This window comes from Centrocercus urophasianus, unplaced genomic scaffold, assembly GCF_019232065.1.
Source record: "Centrocercus urophasianus isolate 14NV4802_14NV808 unplaced genomic scaffold, USGS_Curo_1.0 seq_12, whole genome shotgun sequence".
Taxonomy (NCBI): Eukaryota; Metazoa; Chordata; class Aves; order Galliformes; family Phasianidae; genus Centrocercus; species Centrocercus urophasianus.
The window spans coordinates 59,648,776-59,662,419 of record NW_024884364.1 but is presented as its reverse complement, the minus strand read 5'-3'; positions in this window follow the sequence as shown (position 1 = coordinate 59,662,419).

Genomic DNA, 13,644 nt, shown 5'->3' with positions numbered 1-13,644 from the left:
TTTTTTTTTTTTTTTTTTTTTTTTTTTTTTTTTTTTTTTTTTTTTTAATGAATAGTGTGTACAGAGACAGGGTACCTATCAAGGGGCAGAAAGCTAATGGTACAGATCCCCAGATCCCTACTCAGGTTGTTTCAAAACACTGTATTTCATCTCAGATTAGATGGCTTTTGCTTTCACTTTTTAAGCCAGCTGTGTCTCATATGCTATTCTCCATTTCTTTACACAGCTATTAGGGAATAATCTTAGAAAACAACAAAAGTTAGCTTTCATATACACAGTCATTCTTGAAGCAAGGATATTATAATATTTGCACAGATTTTCTGAGCCTGTGTGCACTTATTTGAACTCATTCTTACTAACAGTAAAGATTTTTTGGTTTTCAGACCTATGTGCATCACTGGGACCTAGTTTAGAGAAAGATGCATTTGATCAATACAAAACCACCTGATTAAAGCAAGGAAGGCTATTTGCCACCTTGATTCTTTTTCTTAGTGCTTCTTGCTTTCTTTCAGAGAAAGTGAGGAAGTGATTGTCCCCCTCTACTGTGCCCTCATGAGGCCCCAGCTGGAGTACTGTGTCCCAGCCTGGGGCCCCCAACACAGAAGGGATGTGGAACATTTGGAGAGGGTCCAGGGAAGGCTTGAAGGAGCTGGGCTTGTTCAGCCTTGAAAAGGGAAGGCTGAGGGGAGATCTCATTATGGCCTTCCACCTCTTAAAGGGAGTTTATAAACATGAGGAAAATCAACTTTTTACAAGGGTGGATAGTGATGCGACAAGAGCAATTGGTTTTAAAGTAAAATAGGGGAGATTTAATGAGATGCTGGGGGGAAGCATTTTACTGAGTGAGTGATGAAGTCTTGGAACAGGTTGCCAGAGAGGCTGTGGATGCCCCGACCCTGAAGGCATTTAAAGACAGGTTGGATGGAGCCCTGGGCAGCCTGGTCCAGTAACAGATCTGGAGGTTGGTAGCCCTGCATGTGGCGGGGGTTGGAATTTGATGATCCTCGAGTCCCTTCCAACTGAAGCCATTCTACGATTCCGTGATTCTATGATTCTATGGTGTAAATACATGTTTTGTAAGATTGGATGACAGAGTTTAAAAGAAAAAAGAAACAAACAATGGAAGTCATCAGTTTCCTTAACGCCCTCATCTCCTCAAAAAACAACTAACCAACCGAAAAAACAAACAAACAAACAAACAAACAAAACCACCAAATTTTTTATAAAAGTTTCCTGTGTGAGGAATATTTTATTACAGCATGGTGTAAACTCTAATAAAAGCTTTCCTCAGACAGATGTTAGATAAATGTTTATGGCAAAATTATTCTATAAAAGGGCCTCACAATGAGTTTGTGGTTTGGTGAATAGTATGCATCTTAGATTCCCCTGTGCAGTTTCTTTATTAACCGTGGAGTCCCCAAAGAAATCATCCATCCATTTGCTTAACAGCTCAGAAAGAACACCTGGATGAGAACTCTTTTGGAAGATATATTTGGAAGATATTAACAGTCCCTTGTTACTTTGAGGGAAGGTACAGATTCACCGGCTGTTTTGAGCTTTCAGGATTCCAGGCTGGTAGACCACTGATACGATTCTTTTGATAGTAAACTGGATAGGATTTTGAATAAATAGTTCTTTTTCCTACTGTCACAAATAGTACGTGTGACATACTATTTAATAGTGCGGCATAGTTTTTTCAGTCTATAATATACTTCAAAAAAAAAACAACAACTGTAAAGTTCTTAAAAAAGCAAAGTTAGGACTGTGTGAAATGTTAACACAGTTCCTTTGTCTTTATAATCGTGTATTGCATGATCATATACTACTTTTTTCTTGAGGTGCTCGTCTTACTATTTCAGTCTATCTTCCTTATTAGTCATGCAGCCTTATGTATTACACTCCATTCAAACTTCTCAAGGAAAACAAAATTGGAGACTTTCTCCAAGTGTTTTTTCAGTGCAGAGTATCAGCACTCCACAGATTCATGTCATTTTATCTGCATAACATACTAACGGGATGCGTGGAATTTTTATACTGCTTTCTGTATTTAAGATGTAGCTCTGGTCAATTTCTGTTTCTCCTTTACTCCACGTTTACGCAAATCACAGATGCAACTAAAACTTTTACAGGTTTTCCTGAAATGCTGAAGAACAGAAAATCAATATTTCATCTAAGTCAGACATCCAGCATGAAAAATTTCATCAGATTCCTGGCAAAGTTTTATGCAATTGTAAGTAAGGATTTTGTTGTGAAAAAATCTAAGCAAGCTGAACTAAACTGGCTTCTTAACACCTGTTGTAAGGAAGCCATCATAACAATTTTGAAATGAAAAGATTGAAAGATAAAATAGAATGTGTTCATTTTTTTCTCACTGTTTTACACCAGCTCTATTGCATTATTGCTGTTTACTTTAGGGTAAATAAGAATGAATCAGATCTAAGATATGCTGCCTTATGGTGAAGTGGTAAACTGGAACTGTGCTGAATAGATAATTAAAGTGAAGCAAGGGAGGAAGTTGTATATTGTTATCTTTATTTAATACTAATATTTCCAGCAGTTCCATGAAGCCAGTCACATCTAAACTCCATTGTGGTAAGTGCTATGTAAACATATTATTATCCTGACACAGAAACTACATATTTTTCTTTGGGTTTTTATGCACTACAGATCAACACCATACATAAGGAGTAAATATATGTATATATATATCTGTAGCAAAATAAAAAATATAATAAAAATGAGTGATTCTTAATATAGGATATAGTGCAAAACAGCTATTTGGCAAGCTACTTGGAGATAGTGCTTGTCATTTTTTTTTATTTACTTTTTTGAAAAAGGTGGTGAGATGAGACCAGCAAAGGGAAACAGACAAAACAAAGATCTAGCTTTCTTTGGGGTGCCTTGAACTAAGCAAGATCATGCTGGTTGAAATGCTTATTGGATTTCGGGGAAATCTATCTCTGAGCAATAAATCTGTCTGAACAGAGACCTACCATTTATCAAGCTTACAGCAAAAGGCCTTTGAACTGGTGGACAGTTGCATAGGAACACTCTCAGTTGAGCTAGAGCTTGTGTCAATTATAATTTATGACTTATAGTATGTCAGTGACTAGCCACATATCTGAGAAGGTAAGAGTTATGCTTGCCTGGGTATACCACATCAGAGATTTGTGTCCACTTGGAAAACAGAAGTCCACATATAAACCAAGGCTGAAAAAGTGCTCTTGGTAAACGGGAGGGTACAAGGGCTCTACTCCAGCAAATAGGATCACAAAGTCCTGTGTGAACTGGTACAGAATTGGGTCACATGTCTGCTCAGCTGCCATAGTGCAGTTTCTGAAACACATTTAAAGCTATTTCTGGCTATATTAATATTTTTTAAATAAGCTGAAGATGGCCTGTAGTCCTAAGTTTGGCTATGAATTGGAAGGCACACAAGAAAAAAGGCAATTATTTCAGTTGAAAAGAGTAGCAGATGAGTGTAAGTCACCTTTGGATATTGTTTAAAATCTTCTGTATTGTCCCAATACAGCAATAATGCAGAGTAATTCAGTGCCAATAATGAGGTATTTCTGTTAATGTGAATTCAGATTGTCCACTATTTACTAGCTGATTTCCTGTTGCTGTCTTGGCAAGAAATGTAGGATCTGAGAAAGGTTTTCAAGAGCACTAGGACTCCAAATTTCAATTTAGGTAGCTTTGTGTGTGTGTGTGTATGTGTGTGTGTGATAGCATGGAGATTATCTTTACAAAAGCAGTTTCAGAAAATTTACAAAGATATTCTTCTGTACCATCACTGAAATAAGACAACAGCTCAGGTTCATGCTATCCCAACCTTTACTCTAACTGAATTTGAGTCTTTAGGAAATCTGTGAAAATATTTGGTAAAACTTCTGAATCCCTTCATAGATCCACGTATGCCACCTTCTATTAAGAAATCAGAAAGCCAACCAAATTCAATATAACAAAATACGGTAAAGTTGCTGAGCACTGAATGAAACCACACATAAATTGTATTTTGTCATCTACAATCTGAAGATATTGTCAAAATTTACTATGAATTATACTATTATTAATAGGTATGGTGCTTCTGGTTTTACTGAAGAGATATTTAGGAAAACCCTGTGATAATTTTCATTGTATAATTTTGACCAGGTGAAAACAGGCAAAATCATGGCCTAAAAAGTTGAAGAAAATCCCCTTGTTATTTCACCATGGGAATTTCCTTGAAAACATCTAGTTAGAGCATTATGATCCACTACTATTCATGAGCAACATAAAATCATTTTCTCTGTGGCACTGGGTAGGCTGATATATCAAAAACTTGTGCTGCTTGGTTTCAGTTTCTCTGTGCTCATGTGTACATGTTTCAGTGAAAGAATCGATGATTTCTTCAGAGAAAAAATGAAAAATATCGACTCTGTGAGGCTTTTAGGATTGCATAAATCAAACCTTCTTTTAACAGTGATAGCTTTTCAGTAGTATGGCTGAAATATCCACATAATATGAAGTCATTTACCCATATCTGGGCAAAAAGTAGAAAAAGTTGAAACTAGTATCAGCTGATTTCAAAGTATTGAGAGAAAAAAAACATATATCAGATTTAAATCACTTTTTAATGGAACCCTTGCCAGAACAATTTACAGATCTTCTATACAATAGTTACAGAAAATAGCTATTAAAGTCTATGCTTTCTTGGATTTTATATAAGATGTATGAAATGTGTTTTAAACCAACATGTTTTGTTTCACACCAGAAGTGAAATGCATGTTTATGGTCAGTCATTAACAGGCAGTGGCAAATAGGCATACCTCTGTGCCTGTTCATGCTTCTAAAGCTATCAGAATAAATGAGAATTGTCTTATGCAGTGGTTTAAAAATTATTCTCTTTTGAAAGTTAGCCAGGATCTCTTTAAGCATCTATACTGTTTTACTTGTTCCCTGCTCCTTTCCTTCAGGAAAATCACTTACTCACTGATATCTTAAAAAGCAAGCACAAGACAAAATATGTGAGCAAACAGGATAATTAGAATAGTAATTCTTATTGTAGGAGCCACGCATACTACCAAAAAAAGTGTAAGCTTCTCAGTGGCCAACCACCTGCATACCACTATTCAGTCATTTTCAGGATTCTGTGATCTAATTTATAAATGATCTATGAGAAATATAATTTTCTCTTTTAAATTAAATCATCTGGCTACATAAAAATGGAAAATGTATCATTTCATTATCGGTAAGCCAGAGAACTTAAAATAATATCTGCTGGTAAAATGAAAACAAATTAATATGATTCTGATTTTATTCCCTTCTAAGTCATTGTTCTCATCAGCTTCACCTGATAGGTGGCTATACAAGCACCTCAACTGCTACCAGGAATTTTTAAACAGTTTATTATTATTATTTATTATTATTTTTCAGCAGAGTTTATAATTTATGTGGGAAAAGATTATCACAGTAGAATATCACATTCCTTTATTTTCCTTCACATTCCTTGATTGTGAAGGAAATATGCTATTTAGAGTGTTTAGGAGTTTATAAAAATCATGTTTCACTATAAACTCTAGAATAATTAGATATAATGAAAGATGCTCTATATTTATAACTGTGAAATTACTAAGTGTGCACATTTGATGACAAGGTTCAGAGATTCATTACCTCTGGCCTGAAATACTGTCTATTTGCAGTAGGGTAATTTTTTATGGCCACAAATTATGACACCTGAGTGATCTCAAAATTCGCAGAAGTATGTTTATGTATTTTTTTCATTTTCTAATGCACATTCATAACTGCTGTCTAGCAGAGTGCCATAACACTGGTCTGAAGCTGACTGTAGAATTTTTATATCTTTTAGAACAAATTGGCTGAAATTCAGAGATTTGAAAAACAAACACCTTTCACTTCAAGAGCAGAAAAGAACAGAACAGAGTTTTTTCTGGTTTGTTTATCACTTTATTGTTTGTTTCAGTCTTCACTACCTACATACAAGTATTCCTTACCATATCTATAATTAAAATATTTAAATTCAAACCAAATATTATTTGTGTATTTTGGTGTCCATTACCACTATTCATGAACTGGTCTCTGCTTTCAGTTGTTTGGGTTTTTGTATAGATAACTACTTGCTAATCAGGCTAATCCAACAGATTTCTGTGGTTGCACTAATGTGCGGAAAAAATTTAAACTGAGAATTTCAGTAACTATTTGAAATTGGTAGTCAAAGTTAAAAAGTACTTTCAATTGAAAGTTCTCAACCGTAGACAAAAATGTCTTAGATTCTCTTGAGAATGCGTTATCAAAAAAGCAATTATTTCTTTTTTTTTTTTTTTTTTTAATTTCTCTTATCCAAGTATTGGTGATTTAAATGCAGTCAGAAAGTGTTTGGCATACAAATCCATAATGATAAAAGTCTGAATGTCTCTTGTAGCTTCTATGTATCAGTAAGCATGTAATCTCATCTCAAGGGGATTGCTCCAGTGCCTGACAGAATTATTACCATTGACATCAGTGAAATTTGGATCAGGATGTAAAAAACAAACAAACAGGTGATTTAGCAAAAAAAAATTGAGTACTCAAATGCCATAGATTTATTACAGAAGTAGAATATAAATGACCAGAATGATTCTACATTGTGAGATAGAAATACTTGGTAAAAGAGCATCTGATCACTGCAAGAAGACTTCAGGATTAGAATGTCTGATATAGACCATGTGATACACTTTATATATAGAAATAAGCAGGATAGGAACAAACATTGACCAAAAAACTTTTTTGCCCGCAGGTACTTCTTGGGCCCTTTATGCTGTTTACAAGACATTCTGGGAGTCTCTGTGTGTCTTCATGTCAAAAAAAGCCCACTTCATTACCAGAATTGATGTCAGGTACTATTCTTGATATACTTAAGGAGCATATGACCTTTTAAAACCCTTCAGACCTAGGTCAGAACAACACAAGTAAGTAACTTGCATAAACTTGCTAAACACGTCTCTAAATTTGAAAGAAGCTTAGGTTTCTTATTTAGAATATCTAATTGTTACTGAAGCACAGGTGCAATTGATGCTGTCATAACTACTTTGTCAGTTTTGAATAATTCATTTTTTAATTAGAACAATCATTTATATTGCTTTATTTATGAAAAAAAAAACAACCAAATAAATGAGTTCACATTTGTAAAATAATCCCTAAGGTATTAGTGTTTTCACACATTTGGGAAGAAAATACAAATAGCATGAAAGATGGTTGTTTTCTATGATTTGTTTGTTATTCATTGCACTTGAAGCTAGAAAATGAGAAGTTGAACTAAACTAGGTGACAATTCCTTAGATGCTGTTCACTTGGGGAATTCACTAAGAATGTGCTTTGGAGCATGATTTTGGAAAGGACTCATAAATTAGCAGAGGTGAAAAATTAGAAAATAAGAAAGGAAAAGAAGCTATGCTCCATTACCCAGTACTCCAGCAGATTTATTGGGAAGTCATGCTTTCAGCTAGTGTTTTTATAACTTAAACAAATTGCAAGTAAACATCATATTTGTATGTGACTTTTCATAAAAGCAATGTTTCAAAGTGATTCATTATTTATTACATGCTCTGTGGTATACAGGCTATTCATCCTGCAGTTCTTAGATGTAATGAGAACAAGAAAAAGACTTCGTGTGCTTTAGCAGAAGATAGAAAAACTGAAGCAGTTTTTCAGTGATATGTATAAATAAGATTTTTACATATAAAACTCAGAAAACTTATCTCAATAAAGGAAAGGTGCTTCTGAAATTCAGTAGGCCTTGCCACTTGTCTCCTGACTCTGACTTACTGCTTCAATATAGTGTTTTGAGTTTAAATACTGATTTTTAATGAATCTGTATAAAAGTATTAGAAATGCATTTTCAATCATGGTGCAATGTACTGATTTTGAATGGGACAGAGTTAATTTTCTTCATCAGAACTCATAATATCTTTTGGTTTTGTGCTGAAAACTGTGCTGATTATTGCTGAGCAATGCTTATAGATCATCAAGTCCTTTTCTGTTTCTCACATTGCCCAATCAGAGAGCAGGCTGGGCATGCACAAAAATCTGTCAGGGGGGCAGATGACTCAAACTGATTGTCTTAGTTTCAGCTGGAAAGGAATTGTTTTCTTCAGAGTGTTTGGTGCAATGCTATGTATTGGTTCTAAGAGAAAAACAGTGTTGATAACACACTGACATTTATAGTTGCCTCCTAAGCAGTACTGTACAGAGCCATGGCTGTTTCAGTTTCTCCAGAAAAGGCTGGGTGGAAACAACTGATTTAAACTGGCCAAAGGGATATTCCATATCATATAACATCATGCAGAGTTATGAAGGGGGTGGGAGTGCATCTCGTTCTCTTCTGCTGCTCAGGAGCTAGCTGGGCAGCAGTCGGGAGTTGGTGAGCAATTCCTTGTGCATCACTTGTTGTATACATATACATATACACACACACACATATATCTATCTTAATTGTTATCTATTTTAGTAAATAACTTCATCATAACACAAACTGTACTTTGCTTATTTTGATTCTCTCCTCCATCCCAGTGGGAAGGGGAGAAATGAGTGAATGAATGCGTCGTGCTGAGCCAACTGCTGAATAAAACCATAATACTGATTGAAGGAATACACTATACCATACAACCTCATGCTCAGCAATAAAACTGGGAGAATGGAAGTTGGAGAAGGACGTGATGACTGAGGAGAGGTGGACATCTGGAGTTATGGTGTTTCTCTATTACGTATGATGAAGCTCTGCTTTCCTGGAAATGGCTAAACACAAGCCTGTTGATTGGATACTGAATGAATTCTTTATTTCGCTTGTGTGCACAGCTTTTGCTTTACCTATTGAACTATACTATCCCAAAGAACAATTTTTTTTTTTTTTTCACATTTCTCTTTCTGATTATTTTCACTATGTCACTAAGGAGTGAGCTAATGGCTATGTGGAGCTTACCTGCCTGCTGAGTTAAATCACAACAAATCATCAAAAATATTAGTTTATGGAAGAAAACTGAGAGGCATATATTTATGGAATTTTTGATTTTGTTAACTTTTTTTTTTTTTTTGAATTTGTAGACGAGTTTTTCTGCGAGTGTTGTGATTCCAAGACATAAAAAAATGGCAGAAGGCTGTGCAGTAATGTTTAGAATACTATATTCATGATTAAGCATCATGTTAATGATTGTCGTATTTATTAATTTAATACTCCACAATTTCACTGAATTTCGAAAAAGAAAGGAAAAGAAAAGAAAAAGAAAACGAGAAACCTATTATTTTTGCCTTGTCATGGCTCTCTGAGTCAGTTTACAGAAGCAGGCTTCTGAAGCGATCAGCACCATGGACAGAAACAGAACCACCTTGCGCTCAGTTGCCATCTGAGAAATCTGCATGGGCATGTTGGAAATCCTCCCCAGGGGCTGATTACCGAGACAAATCGTAGCCTGCAGCATCACTGGGATCATATACCAGCTTCAGTCATCCTCATATATATACATATCTGTGCTATAAGAACAGATTAAGAAAAAGCAATTGTTGCAATAGCCACATTGTGGTTCTCTTCTACAATGCTTCAGGGGAGATTCTTTGTGACAATCTTTAATTTATGTCTAGACAAGATTTCATTCTTGAATCATCAGTGTGTACTGAGTGGCCATTTTCTCCTTTTTTTCCTCCTCCAATTTTGTTAATCACTTTTTCTTCTTAGTTTTCTCAGCAGATTAGCAGACCACAGAAATGCCATTATTTTATGTGACAAGGCCTGCAACACTAGAAGTCAATTTGATGAAGCAAAATGGTATTATATTGCCCTATACTGCATTATGTAGCTGCAAGATACATTCTTAAAGAAAAGTTAGTTGTTAATTTACAGGTTTCTCAAATATTAGCCTAGCACAATATATTGTCCAGTCATCATTTACAATTTATTGCCCTACATAATTTAAGGAATGATCTATTGCTACTCAGGGAACTGAATACTTGCTGTCTTTTAAATTCATGAAACTCATGTCTTACAATTGTTGAACTCTGAGTATGCAAGCTGTCTGAGGACACAGCAGATGCATAGGTGCACGATGGGGCACAGCAAAAGAAGCAAACCCTCCCAACTCAGGCTCTTGGTTTGTTCCCATTTGCTATCTGTCTGGACAAACAGCAGAAATAGTATGCCTGGATAGTTGATGTGAGTGATATGATAATCCGTTACCCATTCTCCTGGACAGCAGGAGAGCTAATCAACAACTACTTGCCCTGGAAGCCCAAACTGTGAGTGTCTCCTTAGCAAAAATGTGATTTGGATTACAATCCAACACAGATCTAGCAACACAGATCTAGCAAGATCTAGATCAAGAAGACCCTCAATGTGGTCTATTTCGTGTAATATTTCTTATGGAGGAGTAAGATGACAATATTGTTGTAAATAATATGTGTGTATATTTATATATACCTATATTCATATATATATGCATACATAAGGCCAAAGAATTGGGAATTTAATGAATTTCTTGCTTCTTGTAATTTTCAGTGCATTTTAATTGTAACTATGTTAAAAATATAGGTGTATTTCCTGCAAGAGAAATGCAGTATCAGTATTTTCAAATTGAAACAAAACTGCAGTAATGACTCACTGATGTATGACCCTATAGGAACAATTAAATGCATGTAATCATGAAAACTGAGCATGTAATCATGGAAAGACTGAGCAAAATCACTGGCAGCAAAGAAATTATTTCCTGCAGATCTGATGTTGACTTTTGACCTTTCTGTCCCTCTTCCCTGTGTTTCCCCTTTTTCATCTGTCTTGAAAGGGCTACATGGAAAATGCAACTCACTGTTAAATGAGCTGAGAAAATAGGAAGAAAAATGAAAAGGGCAAGGTAATTTCACATGTATAAATGAGCAGAGAGAAAGACAACAACAAAACAATCAATTGAGCAAACAGAAGCTGTGACAGTAACTCAAGTTTGTTATGTTTACATCATTCTCAAAATCTGAGATGCAAACAATTTTGTAGGGAAGATATTAATAAAAAAAATAGCTCAAATAAATTTACTTATAGAAGGACATCTATATGGGCCTATAAACCACTGAAATGATAAACAAGATCAAAAATCCTTTTCCACAACGCACAGTTTGTAAATCATAGCAGAGTCCTGTTTTCCCATTCAGTTACAGTTTTAGGATAGCTCTTTCACTGTTTCCAATTTCCATGCTTCCATGGTGTTTGCGGCACTTTGCTGATGCACACTACTTGAACTCAGGAGACCATTTTAATACAAATTAAAGATCCACTGAAGCAGGAAAATATTATACTTAACATTGGGTGTCGAATCACAAGAAAAACTATGACCTTCCATTCCACGTTCCATGTTTCATTTTACTTAGATCTCCTCTGAAAAATGTTTAGGCAATATTTTCTAAAGATCTGAAAATGATTTGATAATCTTTCCGTGAAATCTATTCCAAGGCTTTTTTGTGCTGTTACAAGTTTTTCTCTAATGTCTAAATGTGATTTTTTAAAAAATTATTTAAAGACATTACTGCCCACCAGTCAAAAGGAAATTCTTCCCTTCCAAGGTAAATTTTTTTGTACTGTAAAGTACATATTGATTTTCACTTATGTTTGTTTTCTTCAGAAGTTTCCTTACATGACCTTTGGTGATGTTTCACTTTTCCCTATTTGGTGGGTTGATAACTTCCTCAAAATGTTGTATCCAGAGCAGTGTCATACCACAGTAGGGTTTCTACCAGAGATTAGTACATCAGGTAGATTACTTCACTATTTCAAAGGCTGTAATCTCATTTTAGTATTTGCCAGAATGGGACTTGTCTATTTGAAGCTGTATCAGGTGCTTATATGCCTTGCAGTTGTTTTATTATTTTAGCTCTTTTGCATTTTTATTCTTTCTTTTTACATTTATACTTCTTTTTTTCAGACAGCTAAAAATTAAAAAAAATCTGCCATAATGTTCATCATTTTTGTTTTTTTTTTCAGTGTACCTTAGAATTGGTCAAGATAGCCCAAAGAGAGTTAATCATAAGAACATTCCCTTCAAATGTAATAAATGTTAAGCCTTTTGTACTTATTTTTTTCTTAACAGCCATAAAATACTATTTTTGTATAAGTATTTGCTGTACTTTCTACTAAATGCTTGAGAATTATGTTCATTAGTAGCACATATATGCATTTCAAAGAAAGCTACCTATTTATATTTAGTAGATAGATGTTGTTGTTCTAGATACACTTTATAAACCTCAAAAATAATACAGATCTCAAAAGAAGTGAAGTAGGAGTTACCTCATTTCAGCAGAAAAAAAAATCAGAACAAGAGGATTTTTTTGACTGAGAGCAAGAGGAGTGGAGTTGTGAGACATGGGAGAAGTGTTCTACATGTTGATAATTCATATGACAAAATACACAGAAGGTAGCTGACAGAGATATGCTTGTTAAACATGAACAGTAAAAGTGTATTAATAGTAGCAATTGCCAGCTATATTGAAAACAGTTCTTTATTACGCAGTATTAGAAACATTTTTTAGTCAAACAGACTAACAATGATTGTGGCACTAAGTCTCATGTTACAAAAGGCCACAAAAAATGGATGTTATAATTGTTTGATCATGTAGAAACATAAATATGGCCCATTTTGAAAACAGACTGCATTTCCTCTAAAAAGATTAAGAAATACTTGATGATTCTCAAAATCTTTGCAATACCTTATTCTTCAGAATGAAATACGCTTTCTCCATTACAGTTAGACTGAGAATCAATAGAAACATGCATTAAGTTATATATGCAAGAATTGATTGTTGCAATCAGTTTAATTCCAGTTTAAGAAAGGATTATAAGGAAATGCATTTTACAACAAATGGTTTTATTTCCTGGCATCAATCAACACTTCTCAGTGAACAAGTTGTACAAATGGAAATGGCCTTACGGACATTTAAGGAAGATGTTCTCATGAACTTTGAATAAAATACAGCTAATTGTAGAATCACAGAATATCTTGAGTTGGATATCTTTGCAGCCCTCCTTTGGACAATTCAGTAGTTAAATGCCCTTTTCGTACTGAGATACCCCAAACCGCACACAGTACTCAATGTGAAGCCACGCAGCACAGAGCAGAGCAGGGCAGCCCCTCCCCTCATCCGGTGGCTGCGCTGGACCTGATGCACCCCAGGATACAGCTGGCCAACCTGGCTGCCTGAGCACACTGTTGGCTCACATTCAATTTGCTTTTGACCAAGATCCTGAATCTGTTTCCACAGGGCCTCTTGCCAGCATCTCATCCACTCGTCTGTACTTACATCTACAGCTGTCAAACCACAGGTGCAGAATGCAGCACTTTCTCTTGTTAAACTTCAAGCAGTTGGTGATTCCTCAGCCCTCTAATTTGTCTAGATCACTTGGGAAGGTCTCTCCACACTAGATGGAGTCACTAGCTCTTCCTAATTTAGTATCATCAGCAAACTTACCCAAAACACCTTCTAGTCCTATATCCAAGTCATTTATGAAAACATTAAAGAGCAGGTAAGTTTTCATCAGTCACCTAGTTCTAGAGTTTCAGTGCTGTTTAATACATGACTCAACTTCCACCCCATAAAGGGAGCTTATATTCAGACACATGCAACATACCTACTTAC